Here is a 19,538-nt window from a genome sequence, read left to right on the forward strand (position 1 = left end):
CTGGGAGAAGACTCCTGAGAGTCCCTTGGACAGCAAGGAGATCCAACCAGTCCATTCTAAAGGAGATCAGTCCTGGGTGTTCATTGGAAGGACTGATGCTGAAGCTGAAACTCCAATACTTTGGCCACCTCGTGCAAAGAGTTGACTCATTAGAAAAGACCCTGATGCTGGGAGGGATTGGGGGCAGGAGGAGAAGGGGATGACAGAGACTGAGATGGCTGGATGGCATCACTGACTCGATGGACGTGAGTTTGAGTGAACTCAGGGAGTTGGTGATTGACAGGGAGGCCTGACGTGCTGCAATTCATGGGGTCGCAATGAGTCGGACATGACTGAGCGACTGAACTGAACTGAACTGAAAGGTAAGAGCAAAAAGTAACGAAACAGAAAATAAACATACAACAGAGAGCGACAAAGCGAAAAGTTATTTAAAAAACTGGTATTAATTGATAAACTTCTGAAAAGAGTAATAGAGGAATAAAGGAAGCAATACAAAACCTATCTGGTCCCAAAAGTGTTACATAAAGAAACTAGACTGTCCTATAACATACATTTATCACATGAAAATTCATACAAACAATAAAAAATGTGACAGTACAGTAAATTATGTATTAGCATGAAATTAAATTAGCATGTATAACTCTAACCACTACCTGCTGTTATGTCCAGCTCACACACTCGAATAACCTAATTCCAACAATCTTTTGATCCCAGTAGGTCCTACAATTTATTAAGCTTGTCACATTTTACTGTCCCTCATCCACTTTATGTGGATATAGCTCCTTACCCAGTTTAATTTTCATACATTCTTACTCCTTTGGCTCAGGCTATCCCTCCTATGCCCATATTTCCTGGGGAAAAACTCACCCCTGGCAAGGACAGCTTACTCCCATGTAGCTGAATATGGCTGAAAAACAACCAACCATGCTAATTATAATTACTCTGACTAAACTCATGAAGATCACGAACCTCAAACCTTAAATATTCCCTTCATACTGCCTAGCAATCTTCTATTTCCCAATTTCCTAGCTGATTATTTAATACCATATTATATGTCCTCACATCTACAACACTCATCCTTAACCTTCACACAGGTGATGACTTTGCTACCTACTCTATTGACAGGAACAACAACAAAAAGCGCAATCAGAACAGAAACTCTTCAAATCCCTGCTATCACAGTTATCAACCCACCAGAATCTATCTCATATACTCTGCCTTCCTTCTTTTTAAAATCTTGGCTCAAACAATTCTTCTTTTCTTTCCTTCAACGTCAATTTTTTCTTCTATACTGAAGAGTTCCCAGTGGCAAAAAAATAAAAGATGCTATTATTTCACTTACCTAAAACAAAACACAGAAAACAAACAAAACATTTTGGTCTTGAGAAAGATTTAAAATACATTAAATGACAAATTAATGTTTGCTGATTGTCAGAAGTTCCAATTCTGTAAAGATGTCAATTCTCCCCAAATTAAGACTCCACGCAATCCCAGTCAAAACACCAGCAGGTTTTCTTTTACCATACGCAGAAACTGACAATATTAATTTAAAATTCACTTGGAAATACAAAGTTATAAGAATAGTGAAGGCTACCTTGAAGGATAAAGCTTAAAGACTCACATATCATCATTTACCACAGTGGTCCCCAACCCCTGGGTCACAGACTGCTACTAGTCTGTGGCCTGTTAAGAACTGGGCCGCACAACAGGAGGTGAGTGGACAGGAAGCCAGTGAAGCTTCATCTGTATTCACGGCCACTCTTCACTGCTCGCATTACCACCTGAGCTCTACCTCCTGTCAGATCGGAAGCAGCATTAGCTTCTCATAGGAGAGCAAACCCTACTGTGAACTGTGCATACAAGGGACTTAGGCTGTGCACTCCTTATGAGAATCTAAAGCCTGATGATCTGAGGTGGAGCTGAGGCACTGCGGAGGGACTGCAAACGCAGATTATTAGCAGAGAGGTTTGACTGCAGAGTCATAATAAATCAACTTCTTGCAGATTCATATCAAAACCCAATCAGTGAGTGGCAAGTGACAGTCAAGCTGCACCTGGTGGCAGGCTATATAGTGGCAAGTGAGTTGATGTACTTCCTTGTACAGCTGCATCTGGGGCCAGGCTTTAAGGCAGAATCCAATATTATTTTACTCTGTGCATGGCCTGCCCATTATTTTATCTACCTCTTCCATCTGCATCTCTTTCCTGCACTGCACACTTGTCTCAGTCATAGTTTTGGTAAGCCCACTAGCTAATCCTAGCCAAAATGAGTAAAAAAGAAAAAAATCACTGGAAGGCCTCTTTGCAAAGGGGGAAAGATCTAGTGATGAGACAGCAGAAGATTCTAAGACTGTTAACAAAATGAAAACTGCATTTAAAAGGAAATACCGAGTCCTATTTAAATTACGGTTTCATTGCAACAGGTGATTCACATTCTCCAAGCCTGCTTTGCATAGTATGTGGCAACTGGCTACACAACAAAGCCATGAAACATTCCAAACTGCTCTGCCTCCTGGAGACCAAGCACCCTGCATTAAGACAAGTTTTTAGAATTTTTCAAAAAAAAAACTGTGAACACAAAGAACAGGAACAATCATTGAAGGCCACCACTTCTTCAAATGTGTCTGCACTAAGAGCATCATTCTTAATGGTTTATCTCATTGCTAAAGCTAAGAAGCCCCTTACTAATGGTGAAGAGTTGATCCTGCCTGCTGATGAGGACATTCATTGTGAATTTTCAGCAGAGGCTGCAGTTTAAAAGGTAAAATGTGTTCTTTTTTTTTTTGACTAGCACCAAAACTAGACAAACTGATGAAACAGCAAAGAATACTGAGGCACAGTTGTCAGGGATGGTTAATGAGTCACGTGGTACTCAACTGAGGTTGACAAGTCTACTAGTGTTGACAGCAAGACAATAATGCTTGTTTTCATGCAATACATTTTTCAGGAGGATATGCAAGAGGATATATTATGTGCACTTTTGTTGCCAACCAACACCACAGCTGCAAGTCTTCGAATGACTACATATCAGGGAAACAGAACTGGTCATTTTTTGTCAGTATTTATATGTATGGAGCAGCTGCCATGAATGGACGGCTTTATGGTTTCACTAGTCAGGTCAAAGAGGTTGCTTTCAAATGTGAGTCTACACACTATGTCATCCATAGAGAAATGCTGGCTAGCCAGAAAATGCCACCTGAACTTAACAGTGTTTTGTAGGATGTGATTAAAATTATCAACCACATTAAAGTACATGGCCTTAACTCACCTCTGTTCACGTAACTGTGTGAGGAGATGAATACAGAGCACATATGTCTTCTCTTATACTCAGATAGCTTTCTAAAGGTAGATTACTGGCTAGAGTTCTCGAGTTACAAGAGCTGCTCTAGAGATTTCTTTTGGAAAAATAGTCACCACTAGCAACACATTTCAGTGACACAGAATGGGTCGCAAACCTTGCTTACTCGTGTGACATATTAAACCTGCTCAGTGAACTCAATCTGTCACTTCAGGGGAGAAAGACGACTGTTCAAGTCAGCAGAAAAAATGGCTGTGTTCAAAGTCAAACTGGAATTATGGGTCAATGAGTGAACATTGGGGTTTCTGACATATTTCAAATATTAGCAGAGATTTTGAAAGAGACTGAGTCAGGGTCTTCTTTCTGCCAGCTGGTGCATGATCACCTGTGTCAGCTTTCAAAAGAGTCAGCATTACTTCCCAACCACAAAAGACCTCTGAACTGGGAAGGAACGGATCCAAGACCCATTTGTGAATAAGCCAGGTGAATCGACTGTGTCTGTGCTAGAAGAGCATCAACTGCTTGATGCTGCAAATAACAGCGGCCTTTAAAGTATGTTTGAGACAACTTCAGATCGCCATACATTCAGGATTAAAGTCAAGGCAGCATATCCTGAGACTGCCACAAAAGTACTGAAAAGCCTGCTTCCATTTCCAACATCCTCTCTTTGTAAAGCGGGGTTTTCTGCAGTGACAGCTATCAAAATGAGACTATAGAAACTGAATATACCATCACCCCAAGAAGGGACTGTCTAGTTGCAAGAAACCAAGCTCAGGGCTCCCACTGCTTCTGCATTATGGTGATCTATATAATTACTTCATTACATGTTATAATGTAATAATGAAATAAAGTACACAGTAAATGCAATGAAACGGAATAATCCCCAAACCAACTCCCACCCCCTGGTCTGTGGAAAAACTGTCTTCCACAAAACCAGTCTGTGGTGTCAAGAAGGTCAGGGACCACTGATTCACCAGGCTTATTATAAAGCTAAAGTAATTAAGGCAGTGTGCCCCCAAATTGTTCTGAAAAGAAAACTCAAGGCTAATAGAAGAAAAGAAATTGTAAACATCAGAACAGAGAAAGTGAATAGAAAAAGAAGAGTAAAAAAAAACTCAACAAAACCAAAAATTGGTTTTGAAAAAAGGTTACAAAAAGGGACAAACCTTTAGCTAGATGGGTTTTGAGAGAAGACTCAAATAAAATATCAGAAATGAAAGTGGAGACAATATTGCCAGAAATAAATATGACAGTAGCAGACTACTGTAACAAAAGTATACCAACAAATGGAATAAACCAGATAAAATCCACAAATTCCTAGAAACACAAAACCTAAATAGAAGAAAGAAAGAAAAGCTGAATAGACCTACAACTAGTAAGAAGGCCAAATAAGTAATCAAAAATCTCCTAATAAAGAAAAGTACTCAACCTGATGGCTTCACTGGTGGGCTCTACCAAAGATTTAAAGAAGAACCAACACCAATCCTTCTCAGACTCTTCCTGAAAACTGAAGAGGAAGAAACATTTCCTAAGGTCAGCTCTGCCTGATAATAAACCAAAGACACTATAAGGAAAGTATAGATCCATATCCCTATGAACACTGATGCAAAAACCCTGAACAAAATGCCAGGAAACTAAATTCAGCAGCATAGTAAAAGGATTGAACACCAAGACGAAGTGGGATCTATTGCTTGAATTCAAGAATAGTTCAACATACTACAATTAATCAATGTGATATGCCACATTAAAAAAATTAAGGAGAAAAATCACATAATCATCTCAATTGATGCAGAAAAAGGATTTGACAAAACACACTATCTATTTTGTGATAAAAAAAAAATCCTACTAGGAATAGAAAGAAACTACCTCAACATAATAAAAATATATAAGAGAAAGCTCCAACAGCTTACACCATACTCAATGGTGTAGGGCTGAAAGTTTTTCCTCTAAGTTCAGGAAGAGGACAAGGATAACGAATTTTGCTACTTCTATTCAATAATGTAGTAGAAGTTCCAGCCAGAGCAAAACATCAAGAAAAACAAATAAAAAGCATCCAAACTGGAAAGAAAAAAGCCTAATTATCTGTTTGAAGATGACATGATCATATATGTAGAGTTCCCAAAAGATTACACAAAAAACCTTGCTCAATAAATTCATCAAAAAAGTACAATACGAATCAAGACACAAAAATCAGCTGCATTTCTATACACTAACACTAAACAGTTTGAAATAAAAATCATTCCATGCACAATAGCATCAAAAAGAATAAAATATTCAGGAATAAACTTAGTCAAGGAAGTACACACTGAAAACTAAAAAAGACTGATAAAACAAAGAAAACAGACACAATAAAAAAAAATCCCACATTCACAGATTGAAAGACTTAATTTTGTTAACATACCAATAATACCCAAAGTGATCTACAAATTCAACGCAACCCCTATCAAAACCCCAATGATTTTTTTGCAGAAATAGGAAAAACATTCCAAAAATTCATATGTAGTATCAAGAAACAGCCAAAACAATATTGAAAAGGAAGAAATTGGAAGTCATACTGGCTAACATCAAATTTTCCACAAAGCTACAATAATCAAGACTATAGTACTGGCATAAGGACATACAGACCAAAGGAACAGAACAAAAAGCTCATAAATAAATCCATGCATGCATGGTCAAATGTCAAAAGGTGTCAGTGGATGCTATCAACAGAATAAAAACAGCAACCCACAGAATGGGAGGAAATAATTTTATATTACATATCTGATATGAGATTAATATCTAGAATACATAAAGAATCCTTAAAACTCCACACAAAAAAAGAGCCCATTTTAAAAACAGGCAAAGGACTTGAGTAGACAGTTCTTTAAAAAAGATACACAAAAGGCCAATAAGCACATGAAAAGATGTTCAACATCACTGATCTTTTGGCAAATGCATATCATGAGATAACACTTCGCACCCATTTGGATAGCTATTTTATCACACAAACAAAAAATAAAAAACAGAGGACCAGTGTTAAGGTAGATGTGGAAAAATTGGAACCCTTATGCATTGTTTTGGGGAATCTGAAATGGTACAGTTGCTGTGAAAAACTGTATGGCTCTTACTAAAAAATGTAATATAGAATCACTACTGATCCAACAATCCTACTTTGAGGTATACACACAACAGAATTGAAAGCAAGGACTCGAATAACATATCTGCACACCAATGTTCTCAGGAGCATTATTCACAATAGTCAAAAGATAGAAACAACCGAAATGTCTACTGGAAGATGAACAAAGCAGCTTAATGTGGTGTCTGTATACACACACACACACACACACACACACGGGAATCCTTTTCAGCCTTAAAAAAGGAAATCCTATCACATACTATAACAAGGATGAACCTTGAAAATATTACGCTAAGTGAAATAAGCCAGCTGCAGACAGACAAATACTGTTTAATTCCACTTATATGATATTCCCAGAGTAGTCAAATTCAGAGACAGAAGGGATAAGGAACAGAAGAACGAATGAGGTGTTAGTGTTTAATAGATACAGTGTCAGTACCGGATGATAAAAGGGTTCTGGAGATGGACTGTGGTGATCACTGCTTAGCAATGCCACTGGACTGAAAACTTATGAATAGTTAAAATGGTAAATACTGTGTTACGTTCACTCTTGCCATCTCCTGTTTGACCACTTCCAATTTAACTTGAGCCACAAATCTAACATTACAGGTTCCTATGCAATACTGTTCTTTACAGCTCTGGAATTTACTTTCACCATCAGTCACATCCACAACTGGGCACTGTTTTTGCTTTGGCTCAGCCTCTTCATTCCTTTAGGAGCTACTTCTCCAGTACCATATTGGACCCCTACCGACAGGGGGGGTTCATCATTCAATATAGTCGTATCTTTTTGGCTTTTTATACTGCTCATGGGGTTCTCAAGGCAAGAATGCTGAAGTGGTTGCCATTCCATCCTCCAGTACACCACATTTGGTCAGAACTCTTTGCCATGACCTGACCATCTTCGGTTGACCCTACACGGTATGGCTCATATTTCATTGAGTTACACAAAGCTGTGATCCATGTAATCAATTTGGTTAGTTTTCTGTGATTGTGGTTTTCATTTTGTCTGTCCTCTGATGGATGAGGGTAAGAGGCTTGTGGAAACTTCTTGATGGGAGGGACTGGCTGTGGGGAAAACTGGGACTTGCTCTGCTGGGCAGGGCCATGCTCAGTAAATCTTTAATCCAATTTTCTGCTGATGGGTGGAGCTGTGCTACCTCCCTGTAAAAGTAATGGTGACCTCCTCCAAAAGGATTTACACCAACCTAAGTCATTTTTGTTAAAATCAGAACTACATTCTTAAAAAGATTCCCCATAGGTAACTTCGAATATAATCTTTAAAAACTGTGAATCATTGTACTATACACATGAAAATTATATAATACTTTAAATCAAATAAACCTCAGTAACAATTTTTTTAAAGATTTTTTAAAAAATTCCCAGCATGGGCTCTGCCGTCCTAATTTAAGAGATATCACGGACTCTGGCACTCAGATTCAGACCAATTCATACTAACACTGATTAAACATGTTCAGTCTTTTAAAATCAATTTACTATTTTAAAGAAATTTGTTGCTTAAGTAAATAAATATTTTAAGAGTGTGGACTTGAAACAGAAGGTAATCTTTACTTTCTAAACCTGGCCTTTCGTGATACCAACTTTTGACTTCATCATAACATCCCATTTTGGTGATTCTGGTAAATCAATTATTTATTAATTTTTTCCAGAAGTTACTAAAATAAACTTTGTAATAAAAGTAACTATGTACAATCAACAACTGAATGTTTTTAATAAATAAACAGGTATCTATCAAGAGAAAATCTCTAATGACTCATTTCTTTGTTAAAAGAAGGGAATGTAAAAATTCAATTTTGGATATAATAAACTTGAGACATTCATGTATCATATATTGAAAATGTCAAAAAGGAAGCTAGATATAAGACCCAGACCTTAGAGCAAAAAATACACTTTGGGGAGTCATGTGGGAAACAATGTGCTCACCTAAGGATAAAATGTAAAGTGAACAGGGAGAGTGAAAGCCCCAAGGAAGATTTATTATTATTGTTGCAAATGAATAGTCCAAAATGATCCTCAAGACATAAGGCTTTAAACAAGTTGGCCAATATTAAAAAAAAATTTTCAAAAAGAAATCAGATTTTCAGCCTCGCTTGAAAAAACCATTCTACTTTTAAGAATTTATTCTAAGGAAATAGTAAGACAAAGACAAAAAATATATACATATATGGATGTTCATCCCAATGCAACCAAAGTAGTGAAAATGTGGAGGGAAGATATATGCAAGCATATAGGAATGACCTGTTTATATAATAAAATGCCACAGCCATTAAAAAGGTTGAACATTTTACAGCAAATGCCACAATATATTGTTGTGGGCAGAAAATATATAATTCTAGTATCATTTTTTAAATTCTGTAGGTATAGTATAAAAGAGGTACTGTATACTCATGTTAAGGAAACCAATAAATAACCTGTTGACATTTTTTAAAGATTATTTTCATTTTTTATAAAATAAACATTATTGTGATAAAGAAAAAAATTACAACAAAAACTAATGGCCACTTTTAAAATTAAAAGAAAATTATAAGTCTGAAAGATAGCAAGCATGAACTTTAAACATTACTGAAATGTTCCTTCTACATGAGCATCTTATGCAATTTCCAGTTGTTCTTTGTTCATAACTTGCTTGGAATTTTGAGGCGTTATTTGACTGAGAAGGTCTATTACAAGTGAAGTGAGAAAACGCGGGCCCTAGACCCAAACAATGTCACTAAACTAGCTATGCAACCTTTGGTACATGACAATTTCTAAGTAAAAGTAACTTTTTATAACAAAAATTGAAATTATATATGCTATATGTACCACACAAGGCTAGAATACTGTATTTGCAAATATTTGAGGGAAATGACTTATTATTACTTCTGACAAATATATCTCTAAGCATGGTATAACATGTTATACATAATATTTATGATTAGAAATGAGTAATTTACTGTGTCTGCTATTTCACATATTTACGTCCCCTGAAACGTATTTATACTTTTACTACATATACAGCAGAAATCAAGAGAAAAAATTAGATGAAAAACAGTATTAATAATTTTCAATAACTGAATGTCAAATTTGTATCTAAGGTTATACCTTATAAAAAGCAAATAAACATGAAATATATACTAGTAACATGTTACAATATATAGTAATATAGTGCCTAATATTATATAGGGTGTATACACACACACATATACATTTATGTATATATAGCTTGAAATTTTCTCCTTAGGTTCAGTAGATACTCTCACTTGATTTCTTACTTTTTCTATAAATATATTATCAATGAACAGATGCCTGAGAGTGGTGCACATGCACAGGTGGGGCCAAAACCAAAGCTAAGTCCCAAAGACTAATGAAAACGAAAGGAAATCTCTCCATGCAGCTACACAAGCTGCAGATTAAATCCTTGTGATCCTGCTTGCTATATCCTGCCTCTGTGAAACACCTGAATAGACGCGTGTTCCCACAACTCAGACCAGTCTAACTTTGGTGGCAGTAAACTTGGGAGCAAGTACATGTGGGAGTTAAACAAGATCACAGTGAGCACCCACAGCAGGTCCAGAGACCTACACAGAGTTATTGGATGGCCTCCAGTGTACTGTGGTTCACTGTTGGAGCAAATACACTGATAGCAGAGGCCCCAGGAAAAAGATTCTAATTGCTATTATTTATTATTGTTCAGCTGTTGTTTTTATTATTTCTTCTAGTATATTTTTTCTTTTATATTTTTAATTTTTTCTCATTTTGTGCTTTCCTTTTCTCTTTTTTTATTCTCTCTGCTGTTTTCTTCACTTTTAGCTTACTTCTGTTTCTGTGTTATTTTTTATTCTTTATTTTTGTTAGGTTAGTATATATTGACTAGTCTCATTTTTAAGTTATTTTGTTTGTTAGGGGCTTTTTATTTTTTGTCTGTTTCCTTGTTTCTGTTTTTTTTTTTTTTTCCATCATTTCTGTTGGGTTTGGTCTGTTTGTTTTCTTTTTTAGTGTTGTTCTTATTTGTTTCTGTTTGCTTTGTTATCAGTCTTGGGTTTTCCTTGTCTGTGTTCTTTTCCTTCATTTTCTTTTTTCTCTGGCTGTGCTGCACGGCTTGTGGGTTCTTAATTCCCAAGTCAGGGGTTGGGCCTGGACCTCCAGAGTGGGAGCACCACCAAGTCCAGGATAGTGGACTGCCAGAGAATTCCCAGGTACATAAAATATTAATCAGCATGAGCTCTCCCATAGGTATCCATCTCGACTCCAAGACATGTCTCCACCTAACTGCCTAGAGGTGACAGTGCCTGACACCTCATGCCAAACAACCAGCAAGACAGGAACAAAGCCCCATCCATTAGCCGGAAGGCTGCTTCAAGTGGTACTAAACTCAGAGACACCCCAAAACACACACCCCAAAACTTGACGCAGCTCTGTTCATCAGAGGGGAAAGACACAGCTCCATCCACCAGTCCCTTTCACAAGGAAGCCTCCACAAGCCCCTGGACAAACCTCACTGACCAGGGAGCAAAACAACAGAAGCAGGAGGAACTATGGCCCTGAAGCCCCTGTGAAAAGGACAGACCACAAGTTAGACAAAATGAGACAACAGAGAAGGAGGTTGCAGACAAAGGAGCAAGGTAAAAACACACAAAATCAAATAAATTAAGAGAAGTTAGGCAATCTACCCAAAAAAGAATTAAGTGTAAAGAGAGTAAAGATGATCAAAGATCTCAACAGCAGAATGAAGGCATGGATAGAAAAGATACAAGAAATCTTTAACAAGGACTTAGAAGAAGTAGAGAACAACCAACCAATGACGAACAACAAAACAAATGACGTGGAAAACACTGGAAGGAACCAATAGCAGAATAAACGAAGCAGAAGAACAGATAAGGGAGCTGAAAGACAGAATGGCAGCGATAACTGCCATGGAGCAGAGTAAAGAATGAAGAGAAATGAGGATATTCTCACAGACCTCTGGGACAACATTAAATGCACCAACATTAAACAGAAAGAGAAACAGCCTGAGAAAATATTTGAAGAGACTATAGTCGAAAACTTCCCTAATATGGGAAAGGAAAATGTCACCTAAATCTAGGAAGCTCAGAGTCCCATACAGGATAAACCCAAGGAGAAACACACCAAGACACCTATTAATCAAACTAACAAGAACAACATACAAAGAAAAAAAAACTGAAAGCAGCAACAGAAAAGCAACAAATAACATACAAGGGAATTCCCATAAGGTTATTAGCTGATTTTTCAGTGGAAACTCTGCAGGCCATAAGGGAGTGGAAGGATACATTTAAACTGATGAAAATGAAAGAGCTACCACCAATATTATTCTATCCAGCAAGGATCTCATTCAAGTTCAGTGAAGAAATCAAAACCTTTACAGACAAGAAAAAGCTAAAAGAACTCATTACCACCAAACCAGATTTACAACAAATGTAAAAGGAACTACTCTAAAAAAGAAACACAAAGCTAGAAAAAGACCTACCAAAACAAACCCAAAACATTTAGAAAATGGTAATAAGAACACACATATTGATACTTACCTTAAATGTAATGCAGTAATTGCTTCAACCAAAAGATACAGACTGGCTGAATGGATACAAAAACAAGACCTTATATACATGCCATCTACAAGAGACCCACTTCCGACCTAGGGACACATACAAACTGAAAGTGAGGGGATGGAAACAGATTATGCAAATGGTAATAAAAAAAACACTAAAGTAGCAATATTCATATTAGACAAAATAGACTTTAAATAAAGAGTATTACAAGAGACACGTAAGGACAGTATATAATGATCAAGGGATAAATTCACGAAGACATACTGTAAATATTTATGCATCCAACACAAGAGCCACCTCAATACAACAGACAAATGCTAACAGCTATAAAAGGTGAAACTGACTGTAACACAAAAATTGTGGGGGACGTTAACACTCCACTTACACCAAAGGACAGATCATACAGACAGAAAATTAATAAGGAAATACAAGCCCTAACTGACAGTTATTCCACACACTTAACTGACACTTATGATAGAATATTGCATTTCAAAGCAGCAAAATACATTTTCTTCTCAAGTGCATATGGAACATTCTCCATGACAGATCACATCTTGGGTCATAAATCAAGCTGCGGAAAATTTAAGAAATGGAATAATATCAAGCATCTTTTCTGAAAACAACACTATGAGATCAGAAATCAGTTACATGAAAAAAAAAAACTGCCAAAAAAAAAAAAAACCACCAAACACATGGAGACTAGACAACATGCTACTAAATAACCAAGAGATCAATGAAGAAATCAAAGAGGAAATAAAAAAAAAAAATCTAGAAACAAATGACAATGAAAACACAATGACCTAAAACCTGTAGAAAGCCACAGAAGCACTTCAAAGAGAGAAGTTTAAAGCAATAAAATCCTACCTCAGGAAACAAGAAAAATCTCAAATGAACATTGTATCTTATACCCAAGGCAACTAGAGAGAGAAAAACAAAAGCCAAAGTTAGTAAAAGAAAAGAAATCATAAAATCAGAACAGAAATACATGAAATAGAAATGAAGGAAACAATAGTTGGTGTTTTGAGAGGATAAACAAAATTGATAAGCCCTTAGCCAGCCTCAACAAGAAAAAAAAGGGAGAGGACCCAAATCAATAAAGTTAGAAACAAAAAAGAAGTTACAACTGACACTGCAGAAATACAAACATTCTACTACAAGCAACTATATGCTGATAAAATGGACAACCTGGAAGAAATGAACAAATTCTTAGAAAAACAAAATCTTCAAGACTGAACCTGAAAGAAATAGAAAATATAAACAGCACAGTCACAGGTAATAAAATTGAAACTACGATTTAAAATCTTCCAACAAACAGAAGTCCAGGGCCAGGTGGCTTCATGGCTGAATTCTATCAATTTACAGAAGAGCTAAGACCTATCTTTCTCAAATCCTTCTAAAAAAAAAAAATTACAGAGGGAGCAACACTCCAAGCTCATTCTATGAGGCCACCATCCTCTAATACCAAAATCAGAATTACAGGTCAGTATCACTGGTAAACAAAGACAAAAAATCCTCAACAAAATACTAGCAAACTGAATCCAACACCACCTTAAAAGGATTATACACCATGATCAAGTGGTATTTATCCCAGGGATGCAAAGATTCTTTAATATATACAAATCAACCAATGTAAGACACCCTATTAAAAAACTGAATAAAAACCATATGATCATCTCAACAGATGCAGAAAAAGCTTTTGACAAAATTCAATATCCATTTACAATTAAAAAAAAAAAAAAACTCTCCAGAAAGTGGGCACAAAGGGAACATATCTCAGCATAATAAAAACCACAGAGTCAGGCATAACTTAACAACTGAACAACAAAGTGACAAACCCAAAGCAAACACTATTCTCAATGGTGAAAAACAGAAAGTGTCTTCTCTTTGAAAGGAAAAAAACAAGAGTGCCCACTCACCACTATTCTTTAACATAGTTTTGGAAGTCCTAGCCACAGCAATCAAAGAAAAAGAAATAAAAGGAATCCATGTTAGAAAAGAAGTAAAACTGTCACTGTCTGTAGATGACATGGTACGATACAATGAAAATCCTAAAAAAAAAAATCCTAAAGATGCCACCAGAAACTATTAGAGCCAACCAATGAATTCAGTAAAGTTGAAGGATACAAAATTCAATACATGAAATCTCTTGCATTACTATATACTAACAACTAAAGATCAGAAAAAAAAATTCAGGAAACAATCTCATCTACCACTGCTGCTGCTGCTGCTAAGTTGCTTCAGTCATGTCCGACTCTGTGCGATCCCATAGACGGCAGCCCACCAGGCTCCCCCATCCCTGGGATTCTCCAGGCAAGAGTACTGGAGTGGGTTGCCATTTCCTTCTCCAATGCAGGAAAGTGAAAAGTGAAAGTGAAGTTGCCCAGTCATGCCTGACTCTTAGCAACCCCACAGACTGTAGCCTACCAGGCTCCTCCGTCCATGGGATTTTCCAGGCAAGAGTACTGGAGTGGGGTGCCATTGCCTTCTCCACATTTACCACTACAACCAAAATAATAAATTACATAGGAACAAACCTACCTAAGGAGTCAAAAGACCTGTACAGAAAACTATAAGATACTGATGAAAGAAATCAAAGATGACACAAACAGCTGGAGAAATATACCATATTCATAATGGGAAGAATCAATATTGTGAAAATGACTATACTATCCAAAGCAATCTCCAGATTCAGTGCAATTCCTATCAAATTACCAATGGCATTTTTTTAAAAACCAGAACAAAAAATTTTATAGTTTGTATCAAAACACAAAAGATTCCAAACAGTCAAAGCAATCCTGAGAAATAAAAACAGAGCTGGAGGAATCAGGCTCCACAACTTCAGATTATACTACAAAGCTACAGAAATCAAGACAGTGTGGTACTGACACATGCGCGCGCACACACACACACACAGATGCAAATCAATGGAATAGGACAGAAAGCCCAGAGATGAACCAACACACCTACGATCACCTAATCTATGACAGAGAGACAAGAATATATAGTGGACAAGATACAGTCTCTTCAATAAGTGGTGCTGCAAAAACTGGACAGCTACATGTAGAAGAATGAAATTAGAGCATTCCCTAACAACATATACAAAAATAAAACTCAAAATGGATTAAAGGCCTAAAGGGAACTCAGACACTATAAAACTCTTGGAAGAAAATACAGGCAGGACACTCTTTGACATAAAATGCAGCAAGATCTTTTTTGAGCAATCTCCTGGAGCAATGAATATAAAAACAAAAATAAACAAATGGGACCTAATTAAACCTAAAAGCTTTTGTAAGGCAAAGGAAACCATAAACAAGACAAAAGAGACAACCCTCAGAATGGGAGAAAATATTTCCAAGTGAAACAACAGACAAAAGATTAATCCCCCAAAATATACAAACAGCTCATGCAGCTCAATATCAAGAAACAAACAAACCAATCAAAAAATGGACAGAAGACCTAAACAGACATTTCTCCAAAGAAGATACAGCAGATGGCCAATGAACACATGAAACGATGCTTAACATAACAAATTATTAGAGAAATGAAAATCAAAACTAGAATGAGGTATGACCTCACACCAGTCAGAATGGCCCCCATTAAAAACATCTACAAATAATAAATGCTGAAGAAGGTATAGAGTGAAGGGAACCCACTTACACTGTTGGTGGAATGTAAATTGATACAGCCACTATAGAGAACAGTATGAAAGTTCCTCAAAAAACTAAAATAAAACTACCATATGACCCCAAAATCCCATTCCTGGGCATATATTTAGAGAAACCATAATTTAAAATGATACATGCACCCCAATGTTCACTGCAGGACTATTTACAATAGACATGACATGGAAGCAACCTAAATGTCCATCAGCAGATGAATGGATAAAGATGCAGTACATATATACACAATGGAATATTATCAGTCATTAAAACAATAACATAATCATGGATGAACCTAGAGACTGTCATACAGAGTAAAGTTAGACAGAAAAAGAGAAAAAATTATCATATATTAACTCATATAAGTTGAATCTGGAAAAATGGTACAGATGATCTTATATGCAAAGCAGAAATAGGCACAGACATACAGAACAAATGTATCGATACCAAGGGGAAGGGTGAGGGGGATGTGGGATGAACTAAGAGATTAGGAATGACATATACACTACTATGTATAAAACGGGCCTCTCTTGTGGCTCAGCTGGTAAAGAATCCGCCTGCAATGCGGGAGACCTGGGTTCAATCCCTGGGTTGGGAAGATCCCCTGGAGAAGGAAAAGGCTACCCACTCCAGTACTCTGGCCTGGAGAATTCAATGGACTGTATAATCCATGGAGTCACAAAGAGTCAGATACAACGGAGTGACTTTCACTTTCACATATAAAATAGATAACTACTAAGAACCTCCTCTACAGCCCAGGGAACTCTATTCAGTGCTCTCTGGTGACACAAATAGGAAGAAAATCCAAAAGGGAGGAAATGTATGTGTATGTACTGATGATTCCCTTCGCTGTACAGCAGAAACTGATACAGTGCTGTAAAGTGACTGTATTCTAATAAAAATAAATAATAAAAAATAAAATATATCCAAAAGTTGTCTTCCTCAAGGCGTCAGAAGCCCCTGGCACAGAAGCACTGCCTACCATACACACAAAGCAGTTTTAAACTGTCCCACTTAAACTCTGTGTGTGCATGTGTGTGCTCAGTCATGTCCAACTCTTTGCATCCCCATGAACTGTAGTGGACTGTAGTCAGCCAGGCTCCCGTCTATGGAATTTTCCAAGAATACTGAAGTGGGCTGTCATTTCCTACTCCAAGGGATCTTCCCAAGCCAGGGATCAAACCCACATCTCTTACGTCTCCTGCACTGGCAGGCAGATTTTTTACCACTGGCTCCACCTGGGAAGACCAACTCACATAATATTATCAGCCACCCCCCAACCCCAAATCACTGGAAGAGCTCCATAGGTTCTTTTTTACATAGAATAAGGAGATATCGTCAAGTACTATGTTCAAAAATTATTTGGATCAGTTGCTTCCCCTATTCTGAGTGATGGTAGCTATTCACCTACTACATACACAAATGAGTTCACTTCTATGCACATTCAGTTCTAGGATTTTTTCCCCCGTATCCTTTTAATTTTTTAATATGCAGAATATTAACAAATTTATACACATCAAAAATATACTGAAACCTAGAATCAAAGCAACTGTCCACTTATCCCTATCTCTTTCCCCTTCCCTCCTCTTACAGGTAACCAATTTCAACATTTACTAGTTTACCTTTTCTGTGTTTCTTCTCTATAAAACTAAGATAATATAGATACGTTATACAGACATGGTATTTTCTTTCAAACATGGAAGTAATTCTATGTGCCTCCTCTTTTGCAACTTTACTTTTCTCACTTATTGTATCTTCTTTTTCACTTATTGTATCAATTCATAGAGATCATCTTCATTTTCCTCACTAAATATCATTGTAACATATACTATTTATTAACATAATATGATGAAAGCAGGCTTAACACCAAAAGCTTGACAAATAAAATCAACATAATAAAACTTACAAGTATTGAATTTTAAAGGAGAAAAAAAGAACAGACATGTTAATCCTATTCATTTTATGGACAAGAGAAACTCATGTTTAGAAGTAACAGTCTCAAAGTTACAAAGTTCAGAGTAACATATCATAGAACCAGCAAATATTGAGTATTAGGCACTAGGCTAAATACTAAGAAACCAAATATGAATGTTTAAAATAAAAACTAAAAAAACTTTCTGTCTTTAAGAGAGCCATGGGAATAAATGTCAATATAGTGCTACGTTCCAAAACATGCTGCTGCTGCTGCTGCATCGCTTTAGTTGTGTCCGACTCTGTGCGACCCCATAGACTGCAGCCCACCAGGCTCCCCCGTCTCTGGGATTCTCCAGGCAAGAATACTGGAGTGGGTTGCCATTTCCTTCTCCAATGCATGAAAGTGAAAAGTGAAAGTGAAGTCGCTCAGTCGTGTCCGACTCTTCGAGACCCCATAGATTGCAGCCCACCAGGCTTCTTGGTCCATGGGATTTTCTAGGCAAAAGTACTGGAGTGGGGTGCCATTGCCTTCTCCGAAACAAACATAAATATATAAATTTACAAACACAGTAAAAGGGAGAAAATAGAAGCGGGGAAAGTGGAAGCAGTGACAGATTTATTTACTTGGGTTCCAAAATCACTGCAGCTGGTCACTGCAGCCACGAAATTAAAAGACACTAGACAGTGTACTGAAAATCAGAGACATCACTTTTCCAACAAAAATCTGTATTGTCAATGTTATGGTTTTTCCAGGAGTCCTGTACAGATGTGAAAGCTGGACCATAAAGAAGGCTGAGCACCAAAGAATTGATGCTTTTGAATTGTGGTGCTTTTGAAGATTTACCAGAAGGACCAACGCTGAAGCTGAAGCTCCATTATCTTGACCACCTAGTGCTAAGAGTCGACTCACTGGAAAAGACCTGATGATGGGAAAGATTGAAGCCAAAAGGAGAAGGGGGCAGGAGAGAATGAGGTGGTTGGATAGCATCACTGACTCAGTGAACATGAACTTAGCAAACTCTGTAAGCTAGTGGAGAACAGAAGAGCCTGGTGTGCTACAGTTTATGGGGTCGCAAAGAGTTGGACACGAATTAGCGACTGAACAATGACAATAAGAGGAGGGAGCAACTATTTCATTTAATTGGTTTGTTTGATTTCAAGTTTATTAACATATTTACTGGGATAGAGAGTACATGGTATGAAAGACAATATGAAACTTTAACAAAACTATATATAAGGAGATGAAATGGTTGTGCCACAGGTAGGATAATGAAAAAAGACAAACTGGAGATGTAAGCAGGAGATATGAACTTTATCCTAAATCTAATGTGAAACCACTGATATTTCTACCTGGCTTTGTGTGACCTTGGAAATATCACCTGACTTCTCTATGCAAAACTATAAACTATGGATAATAATAACATATGTATGTATCATATGGACATTCTAAAGAATAAATGCAATTTGCATAAAATTCTTCTTAGAGATGGGAATACCAGACCTCCTGATCTGCCTCTTGAGAAATTTGTATGCAGGTCAGGAAGCAACAGTTAGAACTGGACATGGAACAACAGACTGGTTCCAAATAGGAAAAGGAGTTCATCAAGGCTGTATATTGTCACCCTGTTTATTTAACTTATATGTAGAGTACATCATGAGAAACGCTGGACTGGAAGAAACACAAGCTGGAATCAAGATTGCCGGGATTGTCAGATATGCAGATGACACCACCCGTATGGCAGAAAGTGAAGAGGAACTAAAAAACCTCTTGATGAAAGTGAAAGTGGAGAGTGAAAAAGTTGGCTTAAAGCTCAACATTCAGAAAATGAAGATCATGGCATCTGGTCCCATCACTTCATGGGAAATAGATGGAGAAACAGTGGAAACAGTGTCAGACTTTATTTTTCTGGGCTCCAAAATCACTACAGATGGTGACTGCAGCCATGAAATTAAAAGACACTTACTCCTTGGAAGGAAAGTTATGACCAA

The 19,538-nt window shown here is 37.0% G+C and overlaps 1 protein-coding gene across 5 annotated transcripts in view; it reads right to left on the reverse strand.

Annotated features, from left to right (window-relative positions):
* Positions 1 to 19,538, reverse strand: part of MEF2A (myocyte enhancer factor 2A) — a 147,350-nt gene that overhangs the window by 97,638 nt on the left and 30,174 nt on the right. Inside the window, exon 1 of one of the 5 annotated variants that reach the window (XM_010845827.1) lies at positions 1,195 to 6,618. The exons of the other annotated variants lie outside the window; for them this stretch is intronic. The gene's annotated coding sequence lies outside the window, so the exon portion shown is untranslated. Of the gene's footprint in view, positions 1 to 1,194; positions 6,619 to 19,538 lie in introns of those variants that run through there. 5 annotated transcript variants of the gene reach the window in all.

The sequence above is a fragment of the Bison bison genome, unplaced genomic scaffold, assembly GCF_000754665.1.
Source record: "Bison bison bison isolate TAMUID 2011002044 unplaced genomic scaffold, Bison_UMD1.0 scf7180017864224, whole genome shotgun sequence".
Taxonomy (NCBI): domain Eukaryota; kingdom Metazoa; phylum Chordata; class Mammalia; order Artiodactyla; family Bovidae; genus Bison; species Bison bison.